Genomic DNA, 26,189 nt, shown 5'->3' with positions numbered 1-26,189 from the left:
GGGTACTGAGTTTGCCAACTGGACACTTAAAACTGCACTCAGGAGTTATTCCAAGAAGCACAGAGTGCCTGCTAGAATTGTATCCTGCAGTGCTGCTGATGTCCTGCTCTGTGCCCCAGAGTGTGAAAGAGCAATATGTATCATCACCCCAGCTAGGAAAGACAGCAAAGAAAACACTGCTTGTCAACAGACATGGAGCAAACTGTTTCTCAGAAATCAGGCGACTTGAAACTCTGCTATAGCAACTCTTAAGTCTTCAGAAAAAAAAGTTTGCATTGATTTTCATAATTTGTACAGCACATAAATAGAGAATTTTAAAGGTTTAAGATAAACAGACATTTAAAAAGTACAGATCCCAAGCCTTGGGATCCAACAGATCCTTAATTGCAATGAGAAAAGGAATGAAATATAAATGTCAAAGTACATACAGAATACTCCAGTAGTATCTGTAACTACTTAGTGAAAAAACTGAATAGATCAGATTTTCTTTCCAAGTCTAGAGATTTTTTAGTACACAGATGGTCTAGAATTCAGTGAAAACAAAAGTATCACATCATAAGTCAGTTGTTTAACATGCTCTGTGTTTATATAAACTATGAGTAGACACAGCATTACTGTAATACCATGGTTGAGCAATCAGGCACTCAGGGGTCAGAAAATGCAGCACAGGTCAAACCACAGTCATAATTCTACTCTTTTCTTGCTTATGCATGAAAATAGGACTCTGGATGTTCCAGTGACTTATGTTGGGGACCTGAGTGCACCAATAAGGTTTAATGGCCCTGAGCAGCCTCACCTGGGGCCTCCCCCCACAGCCCTGCCCATGGGTCGTGGGGCTTCATTTAAGCTCAGCCAGGTCTTAGGTGAGTTCGTGCTTGGCCACCCCTCTGTTGGTCAAACCCTGGGCTGACCTCTCAGCTCCATCTCAGCTCTGCCTGCTGATTCCTGGGCTGCCCCCGACCTGCACGCTGCCTGCTTGCCTGCCTGCATGTTGGACTCTGCCTGGCTGCTGTTAAATTGCCTGGAATTTGGACTTTTGCTTAATCTTACAACTACTACAAGAGTATAATAATGAAATACTACTGAATTGTACATTAAAAACAATGTCTTTAGGTAAGAAGTAATTTTATCAAAACCTTGAAGAATATTTATGGGTGACGTTTTGTGTGAGACTTCACAAAACCATTTTTATTGGCCTCCTAACATTTGAAAACCTATTTTTAAAAATTTTTTTCAAAAATTTCTAGATTTCAGTTAGTAAAACTAAGATTTCTTTTATCAGAAAGAAAATTAATTGTTTGGATGTAGTTTATAAAGTTGTGTCAGAAGTACAGGTGTGTGTGTGACCAAACAGTTCCACAGAAAATATCAAGAAAAGGCTGGAGTAGCTTCAAACTGGCAAAGCATTGTGTGCTTCTAGTCTTAAGTGCTTTTAAAGGCAGGAGGTGAAAAATTCTGATGCCTTAGAATTTGGTGGCTCCTGCTGATTTTAAGGGGACCAACACCTTGCCCAATAGCTAAAACAGAGAGACCATTCTGTCAAATGAGACATTTCCAGAAGCAGGGAAAAAATAAAATTTAAAAAAAAAAAAAAAAGAAGTTTGGAGATGTCTCCTGTCAAGAATTACAGTGCACCAGAGAAACCTAACTGACAAAAGAGATACTGCTCAAAGGCATTCTCATGGACAAAATATGTGCTTACTTTGCAAAGCCAAGGAAACTTCGAGTACTCAAGGGGGTGTGTGCATGTGTGGAGATCTTAACCTGCTGCGTGTTAGGGAGGGGTGGTTAGAAAGCAACAGTCGGTGGCTTTGGCACTGGAAAAAACTCAGGCCAGTACCTAAACAGTCTCTAGTCTGTTAAAGTTCTTTGACAGTTTCAAGATGAAATTACGAAGACTTTTTCAGAGTTGGAAGAATTTGAAGTCAGAAGAGATTGGGGGTGGGGGGGAAGGGCATCAGATGGGAGAAAAACAGTCTTTTGAAGTTTTGTATGTTAAGAAAGACCTGGATTTGTGCCTTTAAAGCAAACCTTCCTGACGTTACACATCCAAAAAAACTCTCTGTGGCCAAAAGCCACATGGCATACACTTATCTTTGAGAGGAAGGGGGAGGGAGAACAGTTCACAAGCAGGAAATGGCTTCCAGGTGTCTCCCTCCTCCAGTGCACAACTTGATCACTACAAACCACTGATGCCAGGTTTAGTAGTCCCAGCTGTCTTGCTGCTTCCTGGGGATTTGGACTAATCATGCATTATCACAGCCCTTCTCCCGGTGACAAAGCATAACCCTGGCTCTGGAGCTGTGCTTGAGCAGGCTGGGAGTGATTGCAAAAGCTACAGGTTGGCCTTCTCCATCAGGTCTGAGCATGTGGAAATCAGCAGGGGACATACACACAGGCCTCAGTCTGGGTGTGCACTCAGCCCCAAGAGCAGAGAAATTCAAACCACATCTGTTTCTGGAGCTGGACAACAAAACCAGCTCCTCTGCTTCTTGGTGTGCTGTGGAAGGAAGTGACTGAATGTGGCACCCTCCTGCCATCCCTGGGCTCTGGACAGCCGGGGAAGAGGGTGAGAAGATAAGTTACATTTATTTTCCTTCAATGTAGGTTTTGGGGTTTTTTCCCCTCCTTTCTTTCAGTAGCAGAAACACTTCCTTGTTGGGGATTATTCTTTCATTGTATAAATATGGCAGGAAGAGCTTTACAAAGCCTTGTTCCACCTTGTTAGTTAAGAACATAACAAAAAATTAATTAGCTCGTTTATCTGACACAGAAAGGAAAGTTAGTTTTAAGTAGTACTGTTTAAACATTCTTTGGCCTTTTCCTCGTGCAGAAGTTTGAACTTGTAGCATTAAGATGACAGAAAAGTGCTGCTATCCATTCTGTTATATTATTTACATCAGTAAGAGACCATGTCACGGTGCAGTAGAGCAGTGTCCTTTTATTTGGCAATGAAGTTGTATTCCAAGCTGGATAATCTTACTGTTTTCTGATTAACCAGAATAAATCTAATATTCAGCAGGGAATGTGACATCTTGAGAGGGAAAAGAAACAATAAAAAAAAGTAACGCTTATTTTATTTTGATTAAATATATGGTGCCACAAAATAGCAATCATTTCCTTGGCTACAAAAGCAATGAATATTTGCACTTTCAATGCTGATGAAAGCTTCTCCATTGCTGCCCTAGGAGATACTGTTTTCACTGTGTTCTCCAGAGAATCATTTTGAACAAAACTCTTGAAGTCTGCATTCAATTATAAAATTTTTAGTGACTATTTTCTTTTTAAAGATGAATGAAAGTACAGCAAGTGGTTCCTTAGTTTGGGAAAGGCTGTACATGGTGGTAATTTTCTCAGGATACAAAAGCAGTTTCCCTGTGCCAATGGATGAACAGATTAGTGAGAATTTAACCAAGTAAATGTTTTAGCAGACAGCAGTCTGAGCTGCAGGAATTAGCAGCGTATTTTCATGGCAGTGCAGAAGGTGAGATGGATGGCGTGACACCAGACAGCACCACTCACACTCAGACTGTGTCTGTAAGCAGGGTAGTGGCAATGTAAGGAGCCAAGCAACCACTTTCTCTCCTGTCTGTGTTTTCTGACAGAAACAAACCCCACGATGATACAATCCTACACCAGGGTGTGCTGAGTCTGCCAGCAGTATTCAGTTAATGACTTCATGAAGCTCTTTCACACTCAAGTAGGGTTATATTCCTTTTTTTCATTGTTCCACTTTAAATTTTTAATATTGTAACTTTTAAACTTTATTTCTCAGTGTGTGAGAAACCCTAAAGAGCTTTAAGCTGTAATCCACAAATTCTGTTGTCAAAACAGGAAAACTCTGATTGTATATCCAAAGTTTTATTACCTATTTTTTTGCCTAACTGCCTAGATCTGACTGTTTCAAAATTAAGCATCCTACTCCTGCACCAGATGTCCAGATGCTCCGAGAGAGAGAAGGGTTGTTTTTCAATTGGCTCACTGTCTGTTAATGAGGCTGGGGACTTGTGACCTCAGTGATTGTGGCTGATAAATGGTAGGATGTACCCACACACACTCACAGAAAACCTGCAAACACAAAGGAGCTGTGGGTAATCTCTGGACTTTCCTCGGGAAAGGCAATTTTGTAGGCAAACACTTAAGCAGAAAGCTAATGCTTACTAGTATGTGATTTTTAGACTGCCAGAGCACAAGCCTGTCAACATTTATTTCCAGGTTCTCTGATCCTATTTATTAGTTTCCTGTCTTGCTTTCATCTTAACCAAGTCACAGAAAGGTTTGATTTTTCTTTTGTGAACAAATATTCCATTTTTTTTCTTCGAATCTGTTTGCATTTCTCAAGGATCTGAACAGGTTAAAAATGTTGTTTGTGCTGCTGAAAGTAAAGTATGCTCTTAAACAAAAAGTTATGTAACTTTTACAAAATAATATCACATGCTAGACCATTATGCTAGAATCTGATCAGATAAGTAAGCTTTGCCTTCATTAAGGGCTTTAATCTTGCCTATACTCAGGGCAGCCTCTAAACAACAACTTCGGAGTTTTCCTCTAAAGGATCTTTCATGCTCTGGTCTGGAATTTTTCAAATAACTAACACTATGTTTTGAGAAATCACAAGCAACATTTTTTCCCCTCCATTTTTAAAAGTAACAGGGTGATGACAGAAAAACTTCCCCTTGGCTATAAACTGGGTGTCAAAAATACCCCAAAAGCTAAATCCTACTCTGGGTTATTTTTTTGGTTCTCTGTGGTTTTTAGTTTTGTTTTTGTTTGTTTGTTTGTTTTTTAAATTTTATTTTATTTTAATTTCTTTCTCCAAGATCTCTTTTCTGGAGATGCATTTGAGCCTTAGATCTCTTTGCTTGCATTGCTACAGAACTGATGAAAGTCTGAGATCTCAATCAAAGGCTTAACAAAACAATAATCCTCTATTGCCCTAATTCTTCTCAGAAACATCTCTCTCTGACAAGAACAGTCCCTAAGCTTTTACATCTTTTTTCTGCTTAAAATTACTTTCCTAATTAGATGGAATTGTTTCCTTCCCAAGTCTTTGTGCCTGAAGAACACTGTATTTATGGGAAAGATCTCTCAGACTCTTTAGGTCTCCACCCTCAAACACTATGACAGTGATCACACTCTACATCCTTCAAAAATTCCAACTTCCTTTTTAAATAAACAGAAGAATTCAGTAACATTCAATCACAATCAGCCCCATTTCATTTGAAGCAAAAATCAGAAATAGCAGGAATAATCATGAATCACATAGACTTCACGCACAGTGTAATCACTGACTCTCAATCTCAACATTGCAATTTAAAATTAATTCTCTTTCCTGGATATATTTACTTTTTACACTTCCATACTAATCCTGAGTGAGTTTTTAGAAACCCTATTTAACAGGTATTTGTATCAGAATGTGTGAATGCAGTATAATTAGTTAAGTATTACACACTGAGTGGGCAATGTAAAACAGATTTCCATACCAGAGGATTTGTTTAATTTTTATTTTTTCCCCAACTCAGCAGCTGCTCATCCTTGCAGGTGACAGAGGCCCCATTTCAAGAAGGTACTTTTGCAGAAATAGTATCAGTATCTTCAAGTATCTGAGTAATTCTGTCCAGCTACATTGGACACAAGCTCAGATACCATCCTGACAAGGTTACAGTCATAATCAATTTACCTGCCAGCAATGTTAGTGTGCTAACTGCTGCCATGGACTGTGCTCAGGGAAGAAGTTCCTGACAAGCTGTAGCAAGATTGGGGAAGGCAGTGAAGAACCTATTAAAGCAGATGGATTTGGGTACAACTGAAAACAAAATAATTCACAGTGAATGAGATGGCTCTGTTAACTCCTTGGTTTGGAGGAGCATTGGATGAAATGTCTCGGTGCCTTTATGAGGAAGCATCCATGGGAAGATGTGAGGATGGTCGTGGCTCGGGGGACTGAGGTTGTTTAAGCATGTGGCCTGTAGGCCTGGCTGCACCCCATTTGATATTCTCTCTTCAGAAGTGAACAGAAATAGCTGTTCCAACAGCTGAATGTCTCTTTCTGTGCCTCTAAATGCCATTGTTTAAATGTGAGAGGAGTGTTGGAGCTGGAGTAATGATCTGACTTGCACTTAGCAGTAGCCCAGCTCAGAGAGGCCACCAGCTCTGTGGGATACTGAAGTCTGGGAAGGGACCACTTTTCCTCCTTCACAATTCAAACCTCAGAAAGGACACTGCAATTACAGAAAAAGCCCAGACCTTGAGAGTGATGCAAAACAATTTGAAGAGACTTTAATATGCTGGATTTGTGAAAACTTGTCGAGCTGAGGCTGCAAATAAGATCATGAGGTTACGTAGAGCAGTGAGTATCCCTACAAATTTTTCCAGCGCTGTCCTACTGAATAAGAAGACAGCATACGATAAAAAAGGTCAGATATTAAAATAGAGTCTGACAAATATCTCTTTCCCTCAACTAGGTAACTAAATTCAGAAGGATATTGATCTAATGGGATTAAAAACATGACTAAATAGCTGAATGAATTACAGTATCATGCTCTTACGTTCACTAGGCCAAGTAACTTTATTTTCCAGAAAAATACTTGGTTGTTAGTTGGTAATAGGAAGTAAGTTGCTACATACTTTGAGTATACATAATCTTTTTAATTTAAAAAAGACAAATGTTTTAGAAAATAATTTTTTATTCCAAAATTACTCTCTTACTTTTAACAGTGAATTAGTCCTAAAATTGCCTCTGAAAATCCTTGAATGCATGGATTTACACCCTAGAATTCAAAGTTCTGTTTCTATGGCACATGCTACTTATACCTTCCTTTTGACATCAAGGAGGAACATGGAAGAGGATGCTTTTGTTTGCACTGTTATTGCTCCCAGTTCTAGGAGGGAACTGTAGAGTTTGGTGTTTGTATCATGAATGATGAACATGGGCACCTGTGCTCTAAGGAGATCTAAACGAAGGGTCACCCTCGTAGCTTGTACAGTTTCACAGATGTGCAGCTGGAATAGAAGAGAGAGTAGAGGAAGGATTTGTTTTTCTCATAGTGAGTCTGCTTGGGGCCAAAAGCTGGCAGATTGGGAAAAGAAACTCGTGCATCTGGACAAGCCATATCAGAACAGAGAAGTGCTGAACTGACTCGAAAACAAGCACAAAAATCTGTGAAACAGATCTGATCTTTTGAAGAGCCAATGCAGAGCAGCAGAAATGACAGAGCAGAGGGGCCACACTGAAAACCCCTAAGTGCAAACTGACTGCACCATCAGCAGTCATGGTAGTGGGAAAACTCTCTGGATTGACAACAAATAAGCCGATCGGGCAAAACACACTCAGCTGCTTCCCAGGGCCACATGAGAACTTGGAGGAAGCTGAAACCCCGAGCAGAGCCAGCTGGCTGTTCCTCGGGGTGGGCCTGCTGCCAGGCAGCTGGGACAGGGGCAGCCAGACCCAGCAGCCACCCTGTGATGACCTGGGCTACCCTGGGATTGACTGATATCCTTTACTAGGGAGGGAGAAGTTGAAGACACTTTGTGAAAATAGCCATAGATTTTGTTAATCTTTATTTAAAGATATCTCTACAGCCCGTGTTCCACAGTCTGTTGTTTGTGTTACAAAGTAATCAAGAGCAGAAGAACCTCTCAGTAAAGGCACAAGAAAAAGTTTAATTCATTTTTCCCTCAGAGGGACGTTGGAAATGAAACTCTAAGCGAGAGCTTTGAGACATGTTTATCTTGCCAAAGAGAATCATAGATATCACTGATCCTCTTTGCTGCCAATTCAGAAGTTTAGGTTTTGAGCCTCTGCTGTGATTTTTTTTGTTGTTTTTTAAATTTTCAAATGTGATAGATTGATTGTTTATTTTCTAAACATTTAATGCTTCCATTAACTCTCCAGCTTCACATATGGAAAAGCGTATGGCTGGATCTGGCTGGTCAGACTTTAAAGACTCATTTCAAAGACACTGATCACAAAAGAAGTCTGTCAGAGCCACTGCACAAGAACAGGTCAGCACATTTGCAAAATGAGATATTTGTCTTTCTTCAAAGATTAGGGGTATCTCTTCAGTGAAGTGTTAGAAGACACGTAAGTGCAAACATTGCCAGCTGCCCCTGCTAGTGCAACCAAACTAAACAAATATTTTCACTGTACCTCAGAAAAGAAACATCACTGACACCCACTATCACTCTCCTGTTTTGTTATGGGGTATTACAAAATAGGCCAGCACAATATATATATATTAGGATGCCATCTCCTCACCTTCATGGGTTTCAGAAAGGAAAAGATGAGTGTTTTCATGTATTGTTTTTTCACTCCAGAGAAAAGAATGAAAATAATTTTCAGTACTCAGAGTGTCTGCACCTGGGGCCTAAACGAAGGGAAGTAGGTGAATAGTTCCAAGTAATTAATGTAATGGTTCAGAGGGGCCACAGAAGGAAAGGGGAGTTTCTTCAGTTTAAATGTTTGCATTCATGCTTCGCCTAAAGCAAAACAAGCTATCTGTCTTCTGGTTTGCATCTTCCCAATTACAGCTTCCATTTGTCTTTTTGTCATTCCAACATGTGCATCCTTTACAGCTTTCACTGTTCGAAATATCCAAGTATTTCACAATACAAGATATTTTTTTTCCTGAGCTTTTAAGATTTTCTAAAGTTGTAGAATGTGTTGTAAAAAGTGAATCAGTAAATGCAGACTTGACTTAGAGTGTGTTGGGTAACTTTCGTAAGTGGCTGCAGCTTAGAGGGTTTGGTACTGTGATGCTTTGCTGTGTAGCCGAGTCTCCAGCCCAGAAGAGCATTCACTGCCTCTTTCCACACTTCAGGGCAAGAGGATCCACCACAAAAATGACCCAAGTTGATAAATTACATCCAGACTGGCCATTCAAAAGAAAAGATGATGGTTTGGAGCTCCATCTGTTTCTGACATTCTGGTCCTTTAATGTGAGCTGCAGAGGTGTGAAAATCTACAAAATAGATTTCTGAACTTTCTCCCAGAGTTAGAAATTCATGCCAACCTTTTCCTAGAAAATGGGAGTAAAAGTACTGTCTGTTTTATCTAATAGCTCGGTGAATAGAGGATCAGTGATCAGAGGAAGTCTGTGTTCAAGTCTTGACTGTGTATAAGATCTGTATTTTTAACTTCCCATTTTAAGAACCTCAGTGTAAGGCATGTTTATGGGAAACACTTTAGTTTCTCCTAGGGAAGTGAAAACACAGCTCACCAGAAATACTGTGATAGAAAGAACAGAGCATGACTATTTATTTTAATAGCTTGTGGACTTCAGAAGGTTAGTGGAGGCCTAGGCTTTGTTTGGTCGAGTCACCACTTAGAACTAAACCCTGAGGAAGGAAAGCCCTGTGAGACAAAATCCTTGTCTTTTGCATATCATTGCATTCCCCTATTACAAGACTCACAACAGAAATGTTTTCTACCATCAGGCCTCAGGCAGTAACATTTCCTCTGTTGAATAAGCCTTGCCTGATATATGGGGACAGTTCATTTTGCCAGCTCTCACAGTTCCATGTGACCATTCACAGGGCAAGCCTGCAGTCAATCACAGGTAACCTGAAGTCCCCTTTGCATGACCTAATACATAAACATGTCAAGGGACATGCCCTAACCTGCAAGTTCTACTGAGGAATTTGATGTGGAAGCTGGAGATTGGAAGAGGCCAAAGTCACCTCATTAGAAGCCAGCAAACAGTTATTAAACTTGGTCTGTGCTTAAAAGCTTTCCTAATGTAGTGATCTTGGCAAAGTCTCCCTAAAATAGATGCTGCTGAAGTTGGCCAGAAAAGCTCAGAGGACTTCCCCAGGCAAACAAACTGCACTGATTTTTGTGCACTCACTGGGGCCTATAGTAGAGCTGCTGTAAAAGTGAAGCAGAGAATCACAGCCTTTGTGTCACCCTGAATCTCCAAGGAGTGAACACTGGGGAAAGTCTGATTTTCTGAGTTCACGTCTACAAGCACCTTCCCAGGGTAAGTATATAAATCCAGCATAAGAAGCAGAGGAATTGTTGTCAAGAAAAGTTTGGATTGGGAAAACTGTGCTTCTGCAGCATCTGTTTCATCTCCTCCCAGTATACCAACCTACTCCATAAAAAGTGTAGTTTTGCTGGTGTAGTGCAGTCACTGCAAAGGCTTTTTTTGACAGTCATGTCGGTCAGAGATCACAGCTCATCCCATCCAGGACTGGCAGAGCAGTGCTCTCACAGGAAAGGTCCTGACCTCAGAAATGTTACCTCTCCATACACTGCTTTAAAATGGGTTCATTGCAATTCTGACTGCTAAAACAAAATTCTTGTCTCTCTGAGGTTAATAGACTCCCTGGAAAGAAGCAACATTTCTGGAGTATACAGAGTTAACTCCATTGCTTCTTGGTTGTGCTGAGAGGAACATAAAATTTTATATTAAAAGAAGTATTGTATTGTTGAGGGGAAAGTATAGTAGGATAAATATCGATTTAGTCTATTGTATCTAGGATTTTTTTCACCCTTCTAATTCAGTTAAAGAAGTACAAAAAACTAGATATCTTGAGAATATGGTGAAGCAATCAGTAAAACTACAGACAAACCAAAGTAAAATACAGTTAAATCCTTCCCAACAGAATACCAGCACAATGTGGGAGCATCAACTTCATGTAACTAAAGAATTTTTTTTGAATATTTAAATGGCTTCTTTGGAACAATAAGCTCTTATCCAACTCTCAACGGCCTTGCAACTAAAAATATACTCTATTTAGTACTCCTTTCAACTTGTTTTAGAGCACATCAATAGTTTTCTCAGAAGATACGATCACTGTTTAGCAGAAACATACTTGCAAAAATAAACTAAATCCAGATAAGTTTCCAGGGATGTTTTTGGATGCAAATGTGGATAGTGACTCTTGCCCAAATCAAAAATAAAATACATGAGCTGTACAATGTTCTTTGCTAAATATAAACAGCCTAACATTGATAAGCTTTACAGAAAAAGAAACTGATTGCCATACATTATTACCATCACCAGTATTTTAAGAGCACCCTCTACAGTCACAAAACACTAACCAAGAAAAGCTTTTCTTCCTAAAGAAAACAGCATTAACTAAAAACTTATCAGCTTAGTTTATAAGCACAGCGTCAGATCTGTATGAACATATCTCTGTAAGTGCTTCGAGCCGTGGTAAAAACTTTGCCTAAGTGACAAAGGTAGAACCTATTGCATCACCAAAGCCTCCATCTTTGAGGATTTAAAGTACCTTCAATATTCTGGGTTGACTCATAATTAGGCTGGAAGCTTCTCCTCTTAAAACAAATGGATGGTTGTGGGATCTGAAATGGAAACCCATACAGGACACTGTTTATTTTCAAAGAAAAGCAAGGAACAAACCATGGTAAAGGCCAGAATGAAGCAGTTTCCCTGAGTTCATCTAATTTGTTTGTTGATGGGTTTAGATTCCAAAGCACCTTCTGTAGGAGTTGTGAAAAACTTGAGTTGTGAAGTACTTAGTTCATAAATGGAACTAAAAAATTAAGAAAATTTAATTTTCAGTGAAATGCTTCTCATGCACATGTACATTCCAGCCTGTAAACAGCAAAATGTCTCGCTTGATTTTGGGGGTTTGGTTAAAATTTCCCATAAAGCACACAAGAATTCCTTCTTGGAGCTTCAAAGTGAGGAGAGACCTTCACATACTACTTCTTTTCAGCAAGCTCTCAACTTCAAGCAGACCCTTCTACTGACCCCTGACAGGATGCATCTGACACTGTGGGAGCATAATTCGTTGTTATTGCAGTGTAACTTCTTTTTTAATAGGCTAAAAGTCTTCCTTCCGTTGCTTATTTATTTTTTTAAATATATAATGGATGTATTTTTTCAGACAGAAGAGAACTGACTTTATTCTGCTATGGTTTACACCCTGGAAATGAGTAAATAGTTCCATACCAGTTTGCTACCATTTTTTTTTCCCGTTGAAAAAGAACAACCAAAGGATTTCCAGATAAATCATTCATTTTCCATCCCTTTTCCTGGTATGTTCAGCCCTGAATAAGTTTCCATGTTAAATTATGAATAACTGTTTGTCAAATTGAAATGAATGGGCTTGAAGAAGGCATTTGAAGGTAAGCACGTGCTTAAGCAGCTTTCTGCATCAGTCCTGACCAAAAAATAACCTATAAAGGCTGGAAATTCCCATCACATAAAACCTGTCCTTCCCCTTCTGGGTCTTGTCTAGACTTGCAAAGATACAGTTATTTTGTTAAGTCTTCAGTGCATCAGTACTTAAAATACTGCAGGTGAATCAGGAGTGATGCTTTATCTTTAAAGGTGAATCTTAAAGTTTCTTATATTGGACATTACTGAAATGTTTATATCTCTTCGAAAATGTTTCACAAAACGATTTACATGGTACTACTTCACCTGAGTAAAAAAAGTGTCTAGAAACAAAAACAAATGTAAAAATGTTAAAGATAATCCTTTTTTCCTGGTCTTTATTTTCAAGTTATTACCCAGATGTTTGTCAGAGGACCAAACTGTTAAAATTACTGCAGCCACCAGGTGGTGCTATTGCACCACAGCACAAAAGTGGCCACGAACAAAGTCATTCCAGAGAAGGGGCTTGAATCGGGTACTGCTTTAGACTTCCACAGATACTTCTCTTTTTTTGATCCAAAGTAGAAAAACCCCCAAAACATTAATAAATAAGACATCCATGTATGTCTATAAGAAAAAAAAAAAGTAGTTAATTTTTACATGGGATTGTGATGATTTTATCTCTGTTCCAGAAGTTCATGCTTGGGTTTAGACCCACGTAATTCAACATTTCACCTCTCTAATGAAATAATTTTGTTTCAGTGGGAATCAGGAGCCTAAATTCCTTCCTGGCTATTGGCCTTAGTTCTCAGAAAAGACACATATTAAGAAAATTTTTAAGAAAACTGAATATAAGATGCAATACCTGCAAATCCTCATGTGACAAAAAGGATTAATTAGTACAGTAAACTAAATAAAAATTTGTCCTGCTATACTTTTAATCAAAAGTAGATTTTAAAACATGAAAAATAACAATTTTGTTCTTATGTGCTTTCTTCTTTGATACACTAGGTATGGGTTAAATTGCCTGTATACCCTAAACCAAGATTATGTTTCATACACATTATAAACAAAAGAAAGCTAATTAAAGATTTTATATTTATATTTTAAATTTATATTTCTGAGAGATACAGAACATATTCTGTCTTCAGGACTTAACCTTGGGATGCCAATCTTAAGAATGTGGACCTTAATTTTGCAAGTACTTAGGTTAAATTTTAAATACATCAATAACATGTACATTTGCTTAATGTTACACATGGATGTTATTTCAGGATAAGAGACAGGATTGTTAAATTAACTCAGAAAGTCTCTGCATTATCTTGCCCTGATATGTGGTTTTGGTTTCAACATAGCATGTTCTGTACTCTTTTTTGTGATTAAAAAGATTAGAAAGCATTTTTTGGTATGGATCTGTATGTGCATGGAGCTCTACAATATTCTAATACTGAGGGCATTATTAAAAACGACAAAAAAGTAGTAGTTCTTAAGAGCTATGTGCATAAAGAGCATAGCAGCCATTTCATTTACTACACTATTATTTCTGTTATAAATGACTCAGAGTTTAAATCTGCAGTGACTGAAACAATGCACCCTTTAATCTTTCGTCAAACAAATACACTGACAATGCCAACAAATCACTAACTTTGTGTTTTTGTGGAAATAGAGGCTCAGACTACGCTGCTCTTAAAACATCAGTTTGTTCCTGCAGACAGGGCACAGACAAATCCTGGGAGAATGGACATGTCCAAGCAGAGCTACAGGGACCACAGCAGAGCAGGTAACAGCTACAGTGGTACCTGGAAATTTAATGGTAGTACCTAGGTAGTACCCAGGCTCTTCTTGGAAAAAAACTCCTTTTGTCATTGCTAAGATTACTTGAATAAGACTAGTGGGAGCAAGACTATGTCAGTAAGGTGAAGGAAGAAATATGGATACAGCCAAAAGTTGTCCAAGGAGAAGAACAACAGGAGGTCAGAAAGCCTTGCCATGGCTAGTTATAGAACAGTGTCCAAAATCTTCAACTAAATTTCATATCAGGATTAATTATTCCCTTAATTACTAGACAACATGTTATTTGTTAAATGAATATTGAAACTATCATATTATTTGTGACCAAACTTTGTGTTGTATATGTTTTCCCCTCAACAGCTGTTAAAGTCAGTGGTACCTTCTCTTCACCTCACCCTTGATTTCTACGTAAGTAAGGTTAATAATTGTACAGTCCTACATTCAGGAGGAGGAGTATCTGTAAACTTGAGCTCACTAAAATGAAATCAAATTCCACAGAAGAGAAGTTTCAATTAAAATCTTCATCTCCTAACTTTTTCCTTACCATGTATTAGCTAACATGAAGTAAACCCCAGGTATTTTCCACTGTTGAAGACGCCTGAAAGTATGAATCTCTTGGTTCACAATTTAATCTGTCCCTTTATACATTTTATTTGCCATGTCTTACTCTCCTGCCATGTCAGTATGTTCTGAGATATGTGGCTAGGCCTGCTGGGTGGGATTATTCAGGCTGCTGTAGAGCACATGGTGTGCTTGGGTCAGAGCAGAGGGAACCCCGTGCCTTGGGTTCTGTCAGCAGTACCCTGTGGTTGAAGCTGTTCATGGGAGAAGAGAGAAATGGGAGAAGTGTTAAAGATGGGCTGCCCCAAAAAGAAAGAGGGAGGAAGAGAGTGGAGAGAGAGAAGAACTGCTGTGAAAAGTGAGGGGGAAATACAAGAAAGGTGGAAAATGAAGGGCCTCCTTTTCTTGGTTAGTTGTCTTTGGAGGAACAACCAGAGATTATACATTAAAAAGCATCTGATAAGAGTGTACAATTACATTTCTTCAAATATCCCACATCTTTCTCTGAAAGTAAGTTTATACCACAGTAAATTTAATATTTAAAATAGAACTGTTCCTTGGTGTTCTGTGATAGCCAAAGTGGTCCGGTTTTTATCAAAGGGTACTTCCCCATGCTCATATAACTCTAAAGTGCTTTAAATGTGTTAAAATGGTTGTGATACAGATCCAATTTTACAGATATAGTTGTAGAACCAACTCTGTAAATATTCTGCTTAAGGTAAAATGTTTTGAGAAACTAGTCAATGAAAGTAACAGTAGAGACTAGAAAGAAAACCTGAATTCAAGATTGCTTCTCGAAACAAGAAATAGATAAAAATGTCTATTCAACACCTTACTGAATACAGTAATAACAGGGATAACCATTATATCTCAAGCAACAGACATCTATAATCTTGTATAATAAAGAAACTTTGCAACATGTATCATACAAGATGAGTCAGAAGCAGTGTTTCAATGAAATTATATACCTTGAGGAAGACTTTTCTTTTCCTCCTACTTTCTACTGTGATTATTGGATTAGAACCTTTCCTGAAAGGAAATCAGGGACTATAATAAAGTGTCAAAATTCAGTTTAATGTGTAGTGGAATAGCAGAGAGAGAGATGCATCTTGCTAGGAGCCAAGCACGGCACTGAGAAGTCGTTTCACCACAGCTCAGTGCAAGAGGAGAGCTAAATTCAGGAGTGCTCTTCAGTTCCCGAGGTGTGCTGGAGCAGCTGGAATTAATCTACAGCACAAACTGCCGGGCATTACTGTTTGTTTTTGCTTTAGCTGCAAACTCCATTTTGTATTGTTTTACCCAACTGCCTGATAATACACTGCCAGGACAGGGAAACATTAATCACAACCAGTCTTGTAAACAAGGACTGAAACCTTAATTTACAGGTGAGGAAAAGAAAAATAAATGGATGAGGGGTGGGAAAGGGAATGCAGCCTGCAATGAGATGATATTCTGTGTATGACCTAACTCTGTCCTCAGTGCAATTTTAGCTTATTGCTGGGTTTGTATACATTCCTTCCTTCAAAAATTCTCACCTCACTGGATAACCTTGTACTTTTGCAGTATTCCAGCCAGATTGGGGTTCTTAGGGAACAGTCCTCATGGCTGTAGCATTAGTATATCAAGTACTTGTAAAACTCAGGTTCAGAACATGCCAAAGATCTCTAAGAAACAGTTTGACAAAAGGTTTGATTTAAACTACACTTTTAAGGAAAAATTAAATGTTCAAAGGCTCAAAATAAACTTTCCTCTATCCAAGTGTAGGACAGAGTCAAAATCCAGTCAAAACTTTCCAGTCTCAGATGCTCACAGCCAATACAAGAGTTTTAGCAATTGTGCTGGTCCCACTTTTTTCTCCTCCCCATCCCCTTAATAAAAAAAAAAATAAATGAAAGGAAAAAAAAGAAAGAAAAATGCCTTGGTTTAATTACCATATGAAACATTGTTTCTAATACTCAATACAGAACAAAAGAAGAGTTTTCTGAGCAATTTAATGCTGAGCATGCCAGACAGCAACAAAATTGTCTCTTGAGCTGTTACCTGAGAGGCACATCTTGAAAAAAATTAATTATAGACTACATAATAATAACTAGTAGTCATCATAGCCTGGTTGTTTAAGCAAGAATTGAATCTTTTTTTTTTTCTGGTTTGTTTCTAAATGCAATGGAAATGTATTACTGTACAACAACATCACTGATTAACACTGTTTTAATTAACCTCTAACAATAACCTGAAAATGACAAGTGTATACACCTCTTTAATCAAGCATTTTGTTTTCTATTAAGTGCAATTCCTTCACATGTTACAAAACTACAATATGAGGCTGAACAAAGGGTCAGCATGTTTCTTAACACTTTAATTGGAATAAAATACAGTCATTTATACAAATGTCTGTGAGTTCAACTGAAATTTTGCCACATAACTCACGTACTAACTGAGGAAAAAAAAGTTTAATTACTTTATTTTCCATTCATTGTTTCCCAGTTTTATCAGTGGGGGGGGGGTATGACCTTCATGTGTATTCTGAAAACTACAGTGAAAGGGGTTAAGCAAACTTTTTCTTAAACATTACACATTTTTACTTAAACTTACATCTTTAATTTAAACAGCTCCAAGATTAGTTGTGGACTGATTATGTGGAAAAACGCACATGAAAAGCAAATGGTAAATGTCAAAGTATGTAAAAAATCAAGATGGCAGCACAAGTTTGGGCTGCTCTGTCTCACGAATTTTTTTTGACAAGTCAAGTCATTAAGAGGGGCCAGAAAAATCTGCACATCTATGACTTTCGTCTCAACAACCATTTTGAGGGAGAATCAACTTAATACATTACATAGAGGTGCATATTTGCACAACAGAAGTCTTTATAGACCCTGTCACACCTAATACTTCCCTCCTGTTAGCAAACACTGCCATATGTCTGCAAACACCTCACTAGTTGCCTCTCTAGAACTGTTCATAATTTGTCCAATTCCCACAGTTTAGAGTTCTTTCTACTGATTAACCATCAGTATAGTATTTTATTACTATTTTATCACAGCAATTGCTGACAGACACTCCTCTCTGTCTCCTTGTTTTGATTTTGACTGTTTATTGCAGCAGTGAAGAGATCCTTATGAAATACTGACTTGGAATACTACTGAAATACATGTCCTTACAATGCACTTAGTTTTCTGATGCATTTTTTCCCAGCGTAGAACCTCAAATCGGATACAGTGCCGCAGCAGTGTTAATATTGATGTTTTATTTGGAACAGCTCCTTATATAGATGAACCTCTTCTGTTTATACATTCTAACTAGGACAGGGGCATTCTTTACAGAAAATCGATAAAATTATATACAATTTCGTATATATATACGCATGCGTGTTTGCTAATTGGGCTTGTTTTGACAGACATGTAACAGGTAGTAGAGCAGCTCTGACAGGCATTTGAGCAGTGACCTCCAGCACTACTGGTTTTGAAAAGAGGATGTTTCCTATCCCTACTCCTCATGTAGAACAGGTCTGACATAGCTTTCATGGCTCATATATTAAATTCTTCCTTCTCATGTTCACTGCATTTTTCTGTTGTGGATAGGGATCATGTTTTGTTGTGTTTGTTTCCCTGTACATACACTGTAATTTTTTTTTCTGACAATGTCCCTTGGTTCATGTGGTTCAAAGCTTGAGAACAGATTTCTGAGCATGGTAAAAAATTATCTGAGGCCCAATTCCTGTGACGTGGTTGTAGATACCGTATTTTTTTTTTTTTTTGATGACACTTGTAAACCACAAGTCCTTAGCACCTTCCTTTCCTTCACTTCTGGATCAGGGGAGAGAGATGCTGCAGTACGGCAGCACTTCAGTTCTCACTACACGTGTAGAACATTTTGGAATCACCTTGTGATAGTTCCAGTCTAGCTGAAGACACTGTGGAGACCACCAGAGTGCTGAAGGCAGCCTAGGTGTGCCCAGGGGTGCCCGTGACGCCGCTCTGGGAGCACTGCCCTGTTCGCTCCAGCCCGGCTCCCTCAGCGCTTCCCTCACCTCCTCCTCCCCCTCATGGCCAGCACCGCGCCCGCCCTGCCCCGTCCCTGTGCTGCCTCAGCCCTTCCCGCCGCGGCGGGCACCCCGCCAGCCGCCTCCGCACAGCGAGGGAAAACAAACCCGGCTGTCAGGCGGCCTCCACCGGCAGCGCGCGGGTTTCTTCCTCAGCGGATTGTTGTGGTCACCCCGCTCCGTCCCGGCGCGGTTCGCCGCAGCCCGAGCTGAGGAGGCGCGGGGCGCCCTCCCCTCCCTTTGGGGGGCCATAGATGTCTGTCGGGGAGGTCCCGGCGCGCAGCACTCCCACAGGCAGAGCAAAGGCCGCGGGCGGGCGGGGAAGCGGCGGGAAGCCCCGGGCTCACCTGCGCGAGCGCCCCCCGCCTGGCTCCTCCCCGGCCCGGCCCCGGCGCCCCCTCCCCCGCTGGAGGGGCGGGCAGTCCGCGCTCGGCTTCGGCGGCGAGCGTGGCTGGCGGGGCAGCGGAGAGAGTGGCACGGAGTTGGCGGGGATCTCCCTGCGAGAGAGGCGGCCCGGGACGGGTGAGGAGAGCGGCGGCGGGCGGTCTGGGGGCCGAGGGGGCAAAGTGTCGCCCGGCTGTCCCCGCCGCGGCGGCCAGGGCCGGGCGGGCACGGGGCTGTGACGGGAGCGCGGCGGGCACGGGGGCGGTGGCGTCGCGGGGCTGCTGCCCGCGCTGTGGGGGCGGCTGCCGAGGCGCCCCGGGTCGCTGCCTCCCTCTGCTCCGTTAAACGCGCGCATTCCCAAAGGCCGAGGGTGCCGGGCCGTCCCCGCACGCCCGGGAGCCGCTGGAGCTGTGCCGGGGCTGCGCTTCCCCCGGGCGCTCCTCGGGGCTGTGCTGGCCGAGCGGCCGGGCGGGCTGAGCGGCGGAGGGGAGAGCGGACTCCGGTAAGACCCGAGTCTGTCTCCGTTTCTCCTGGGGGCTGTCAAGAGCGGGGTCCTCCCGCCGAGCGGCTGCCCCGGAGCCGCGGCTGGAGGTGCTGCTGCCGGCCCTGCGTTCCAGGTGGGCGGGCGCGGCCGGAGCCCCCGCGGGGAGCGGGGACCGCCTGCCCGCGCGCATTCCTGCGGGGATTCCTGGCATTCCTGGGCTCTCGGCACTCTTGACTTCTTCATCTCCCTTTTATTCCGCAATTTAGCGTGGTGGTGTTTGGTGTTTTTTTGTTGGTTTTTTTTGTTTGTTTGTTTGGTTTTTTTTGGGTTTTTGTTTGTTTTTTTTTGTTTTTTTTTTTTTTTTGTTTTGGTTTTTTTTTTTTTTTTTTTTTTTTTTTTTGCGAAAGGGTGTGTCCGCGTTGTGTGTGTTCGCTTCTGCTTGGGAAAAGCTTAGAACGGCAGTTCTGCCATTTGTTCTTCTTCCCAATTAACTTTGCATCTGATATAATTTATATCCTCCCCATTTGATGACAACTTTATGCGGAGATCAGTGCTGCGATATAACTTTTGTGGTGAGTTTGCATGAACGTTTGCAGTTGACAGAAGAATAGTTCTTGCAGCTCTTATCTTGCTCCTGTTTTTAGCATGTAAATTTTTTTTTTAAATTACTACAGTGTACACTGAATAATTAGCAAAATAGAAATAGTAGAAACCTATTCTTGAAAGTTGTTCTATTTTTCTGAACATATAAGGTATGTTTAACTTGCTTGGACTCATATAAGTGAATCCTGCAGATGAATCAGAAAACCCCTGGAATATCCTGATTTGTGGTACATCCGTAGGAATTTGATAGATTTGGTGTCTGACGCTTATGCTGACAACTGTCACATGTTTCATAGTTATAAATCTCTTTTATAGCTCGCTTTAACAGAACTTTAAAACTTGTATAAAAATATAATTAAAATGGCAAAACCAAACCACTGTTTACTTTTTAAAGGTACCTTTGTAAGAACTTGTTTGACTAGCAATTATATTTTCTAGAAGTGTCAGTTGTTGAATTGTCTCGTTTTTTTCTCTCATGTTAGACCCAGAATAAAACTGCTTATGCTCACAGTGTGTACTAAGCCAGATGTGGTTACTGCTGATGAATGTAAAAGTGTACCAAATTGCTATAAGCCTTTTTTTCCTTTATAATTATAGTGTTAGTTTGAATTCGGGTCTTTTGGAAAAATATTATAAGTAGGAATGAGAATTTTTCATACGATATTGAAGCATACCATTAACAGTGTAATAAGCAGCATGTTTTACAAACGAGATGAAGTTTGTCATGTAATGAAAGGCAATTACACTGCCTTTTAATGTATGTTACTCTTTTTGGGACACAGTTACACTTTTTAAACAGAAAACTGCAAAATAAGAAAGCAATGCTTCATATTTTTATTAAAATTTTCTTAGGATATTAAGATAATCTTTCATGTAAGAGAAGATAACTTATTAGCATAGTTTTTCAGTTTAATATTCTTTTTTTAAAATTAATCTGATATAAAAAATGCATTGCTTCAAATGAAGTATACTACAAAGAGACTGATATTTTTAAGTGTGTGTATTTACAATTTAGAGGCGTTTCTGAAATATGTTTATCATAGGAAAAGTATTCCTAGGTTGATTTACATACACCTTGAGTTGCAGCTGACATTAACTGTTTCTAAATCCCACTGCGATGCAAATAGACACTAGAAGGGATTATTTTAGCAAACATAACTAGTGTTAGGGCAGTAATGAAAAGCCAGGCCTTATCAAACTCTGGTTGCAGTTTGCAGGAATATTCTAAAGAGCCTGTCTGCTCCAGGACTGTGTCACACAACTGGCTTGGGGTTTTTTTATTCTCAGTATTTGACTTAATTGCATTTTGCTTTTAAATCTAATGAATGGGAGGACTGCTCAGGCTGCCTGAATTGCCTCCAAGTAAACCAGCTGATTTTAATTTCTGTTAATTGCATTATTGGATCTCCCTGTTGGTAGTAAAATGTCTTGATATGCACTTAGGTTGCCCTGGGAGGGTATGTGTAGGGGATGTGGGATTCAGTTCGCTGCAGAAATGGTCTGTGATATATCCTGTGTAAGAAGGAAGACAAAGGTGCAGAAGAGAATTGGTGACAGTTCCTTATTCTGGTTTACGTTGTGTAATGGGAAGTTGATCTTTCTGGGAGTATTGGTGAAACTGGTTTGTCTGGGTTCTGCAGTGTCATCTGAAATGTGTAGGTGAAATGGCATGACCTCAAACGTGAATTTTTAAGTCTTTTGCTATGGAGCAATTCAGGATGAACGTGTGTGCAAGGAGCTATTCAGCCTGGACCATAGTGGGCAGGTTATTATTTAAAAATTGCTACTTAAGTACTTTGAGGACTGAGTAATTCTGCCAATGTCAGAAATTAAAAGTAGACCACCCCACTTTTATTCTATAGTTTGCTGTTTTACCATTTGTGCTTTTTGAAGTCATAGTGATGATGATGTCATTATTATATGGCCTTTTTACTGTGGAGGTAACCTGAAAATGTGTATATTAATATCAAGCACATGAATCTGGTCATGCAAAGCAACGTTCAGCCTGTGGCAGCATCTACCTATGTTGTTAGAAAGGAACCAGCAAGAATCTGGTCAAGATCACTCATACAAAGAGATTTCTGAGAAATGACAATGAACAATAAGATAATGGGGCACTTTTTTTTCACTTCTGCACCCTCTTGAGTGCAACTCTAAACAGCAGCAGAAATGTTACATCTACCTGCTGCCTACTGCCCGTGTATTCAGATAAAGCAGGCTGAAGAAATTTGTGTTTATTCTTTATCTGTCTCCCTTCTCCTTCCTGTTTTAGTGGTAGGAGGAGGTTATCTTCTACCTGACCAGTTCAGAGAGACCGTTCAGAGCCAGACTGTGCAAAGAACTACATATTTACAGTATCGAGATTAACAACTGACTTGAGTGGCCAGGATGAGGTGAAGATGAAAATTCCTCCTGTTTTGATGCTGGGTCTCAACAAACTGACTTGATGCATCCTGAACTTAGGTTTGGCATTTTTATGACTTTTTAAATAAAAATCTTGAATGTTGTGTTGGTAGGATGTGCAAAAAAACCCAAAAAAGGTTGGTGGTTTTTTTGTGTTGGTTTTTTTTTTTTTGTGTTGGTTTTTTTTGTTGGTTTTTTTTTTTTTTTTTTGCTATTTCTATTCTTAATTGGCAGAATGGAGAATCTGCCCACTGAGAACACTCCATTACTGGGTTATTGTGTGAGGAAAAGTGCTTTAAGTGTTCATGGAATGTTTATTCCAGGCATGTTTATCTGGAAACATTAACGCATTTCAGAAACTGTTTTGACCTTGACTCTCTGAGTGGCGTTAGATCAAAATGGTAATACTTTTCAGGATAGCCAAGTATGAAAATTTACTGTTTAAACCTGAGAAATGAACATGTTAGGAATGTATGTGCTGAAGATTTAGTGGAGTGGTAGTCATGGAGTCACCACTGTTTGGGATTAGAGTGCGATGCATTTGTTGTGATCTTGTAGCATCTTTGCCAACAGAGCTGGCAACCTCTTTGAAGGAGTTTATCCAAATGTGGGCTTACAACCCTCCATTTTATGTGGAATAGAGTGGATGACAAAATCCATAGCCAAACATTTTAAATATATATTTTAGTTTTTGTATGAATGCCTCTGAATTTTTAGGCAAATTAACTGTTTAAAACTAAATTGGTTCGTCTGTTGTGTTTATGAGATTCATTAACCAGGTTGACAGTATGAGATTTAAAATCAGTGTTCTGTAGGAACCTTTTCACGTTCGATTTGATTTTGGTAAAGATAGAGAGCCATGAGGAATAAATGTGATTGGAGAAACATCTTGGAAAGCACTTAGACTTCAAAAAAACACCAGGGAGATTGGTAAGACTGGGAGATGCCTCAATTATTACCCCAATGGCCCTTTTTTGTGAGGGTCCCCAGGCGTGCAAGAGTCATTACCATTCAAATAGCTATGTGACTCTCTGAGTCCAGCATGACAAGATTTTTACTCCAGGCATTTGCAGCACTTCATAATACTGCAGTTGCATGTACATTACACACACCATTTGAAAGGGGCGAAAATGTGGATGTGGAAACTAAATACAGTGTGAAAAGGAGATGTGTTGTCTGAGCTGCCCATGCTTACCTATTTACATATGTGCTTATGTGTTTCTGCGTGTGTGTACATAAACTCACAGACACTTGCGGAAGCCTGGTAAGTATTTACCAGCCAGTAGGAATGATTTAACCCCATTTTAAATTCTATTGAAAGATACCTCTGAGAGCTGTTGAAGTTTATTAAAATGGCAAACGTATTTCAAGTACGTGAACACACGCAGAAGTGGGTTAGTTATTTGTGTTCTGTTTCATCATAAAGCATAATGTGGAAGTGGCGGGGAAAATGTAAGCTGTTATAGAAGAGATGGGGAATGTTTTCAGTGATGTGAGTTAAGCTTGGAATATTTTGAGGCCTTGTTGAACCTGGTAATGGGTTGGGGTATCCCTCATACGCTCATTTGCACACCATTAGCTGTTATATGTGGGGAGCAAATGTTTGGCAGTAGCAGCCTTTATTTAGAAGAACAATGGCATGTAATGTTACATTACAATTCCACAGACACTTCAAGCTTCCTAAAGAAGCAGCCCTACCTCTCTCATTTCCCCCCAGTAATTAACGCTATTCCAGTGTGAAGGTGAGAAGTGGGAGCTGGTTAAACCTGTGCTCAGTGTACAGGCAGGGCCCACACCAGGCAACATTGACCTCAGAGGCTTTGTAAGCCCCTGTGAGTGCTGCAGCTCGTAGTGCTGCAGTCCAGCACACTGGGAAGCTCCTCTGTGGAGTTGTGCAGCCTCTCCTCTCTCAGCTCATGTCTCAGACAGAGTGGGATGATATCATCTTGTCTGGTGGTGCCTGGGCTCAGGGCCTGCAATCCTGGCTGCATATTTAAGTTGGAAAACGCATGGTTGAATTAGTTGAAAGAAACCAGATGGGTGTGAAGCCAAGTGTTTAAAGAATACGATGTAATTAAGACAAAGTTTAACAATAGAAAAGTGGGAGGCATAACTGGCTTGAATACACATGAAGCTGTGGCCTTATGTTGGCTGTGTAAATATGACTCCTACAGCCTCTTTTACATGTCGTTTTTGTACTTGAATACTTGCATCTCCATAGGGATTAATCAGGTTCTGTGTCTCTCCATATAGGTGAGACCTTTGCAAGCAGTTGTACTCATACAGTTCATAATTAATTTTCTTTAGGAATTTCTTTTAGGAATAAGTTATGCATATATAATCAAGGTTATGCTGATTGCATCTGCATCTACAATTACAGTTGCTGTAACTGTAATTCCTGTAGACAAGATTATATTTTAGGGTGGGGATAGTGACAAGAAAGTCCAGGGAAACGTCATATTTAAGGTGAAGGAATAATCTTTGGGATAAGGAACCTTTTATTATTTATTGATGTATTTATGTTAGATAGTATTACAAATAAATTTGTGGTTTTGAAGACCTTGCAAAACTTTTAAATAAAGGTTACCCTAACTCTTCATTCCTTTGAGAAGAGCTTTTTAAGAGAATCTTAACAAACTTGAGATTTTTTTGCTCAAGCCTCTAAAAATATGAGCAGGATACTCTCTTTGATTGAAACAATAATGATATTATTACGATGTATTAAGATAATTTCCTTTGGAAAAAAATACAGTTTCTAACACTGACAATGGGAGGAAAATGCAGTGAATCAACATAGAATCTCTTGTGGAGTGAGTGTAATCCTGTCAGATGTTGGGATACAAACCAGCTATTGTCTTTGAAATCACAAACTGCTTTTAGAATGAGTAAGTGTTCTTGTGTCACTCAGCTGTTGTTTCTGTCAATACTTCAACAGATAGGAACATTTAGAATTTGATGAACTAGGAGAGAGTATATAAAATAAAATTTCCCCTTGGTGACTTTATTACTCTTTTTTTCTTGGTTTTAACTTTCCCTTTATAAGTTCATAAAAGTGAAGGAAAACTGAGTGTGGTTGTGTATATAATTAACTCTGAGATAAGTATTTATAAAGTTTTGGTGTTCACTTGCTTTTTGTATTTGAAGTTGATAAATGTTAATTAATAGTGCACTACTGTTGAGATACTTAAAGGACAGATAGATAACCCAGGAACTGGATTTTGTTTTAGTGGCAAACAAGAACTTGTACAGGTGTGTCTGAGCCAGTCTGGGAGATGAAACAGTATCGTGGCACAAGGACACATGCAGGTATTTGTGTCCACATAGAGCTTGCACCAAAGTAACTGTTAATAAACAAATGTAACTCTCCATCTCCCTCCAGTGACTTGTGTCACGATATACAGGACCTGGGTCTGGTCACTACAGATGGCATGAGTTAGTTTCTTAGAACTGTATTTCAGATACAGGTTGACTTCTATTTTAGTATACTTTTAATGCTGCCTCTTTTTTTTGCCCTTTTGCTTATGGTTTGGGAGAATCTGCAAACTAACTATTTCAATAAAAGAGAGCTTTTTAATAATGATACAAAGTATATATAATGCAGTATATATAATATAGTTTAGAATATTCCATGAGAAATTTGGGGATTTCTTAGCGTTTTTATGGTTAACAAAAATTAAGGCTTTAATTTCCACTCAATAAGCAAGGTTAGTAGGTCATGTGTTGGTTCCTTTGGGGGTAAATCCTGTAAAATTGCTACATGAATACATACATAGCAGATAAAGAAAATTGGATATATATATATTATGTCCTTGTTTTCAATAAAACTTTGACAATTTATGAGACCTGAGGATCTGCC

The 26,189-nt window shown here is 39.7% G+C and overlaps 1 protein-coding gene across 4 annotated transcripts in view; it reads left to right on the top strand.

Annotated features, from left to right (window-relative positions):
- Nucleotides 1-18,789: 18,789 nt before the first annotated feature.
- Nucleotides 18,790-26,189, top strand: part of CGNL1 (cingulin like 1) — a 55,737-nt gene continuing 48,337 nt past the window's right edge. For 2 of the 4 annotated variants that reach the window (XM_050309640.1, XM_050309638.1), the window contains exon 1: nucleotides 18,914-18,981. The gene's annotated coding sequence lies outside the window, so the exon portion shown is untranslated. Of the gene's footprint in view, nucleotides 18,982-19,225; nucleotides 19,346-26,189 lie in introns of those variants that run through there. The other 2 variants (XM_050309641.1, XM_050309639.1) reach the window with 2 other exon arrangements.

Source organism: Myiozetetes cayanensis, unplaced genomic scaffold, assembly GCF_022539395.1.
Source record: "Myiozetetes cayanensis isolate MyiCay16 unplaced genomic scaffold, myiCay2020 scf14, whole genome shotgun sequence".
NCBI classification, from domain to species: Eukaryota; Metazoa; Chordata; class Aves; order Passeriformes; family Tyrannidae; genus Myiozetetes; species Myiozetetes cayanensis.
The sequence above is the reverse complement of the archived record's forward strand: the minus strand, read 5'-3'. Positions and strand labels throughout refer to the sequence as shown.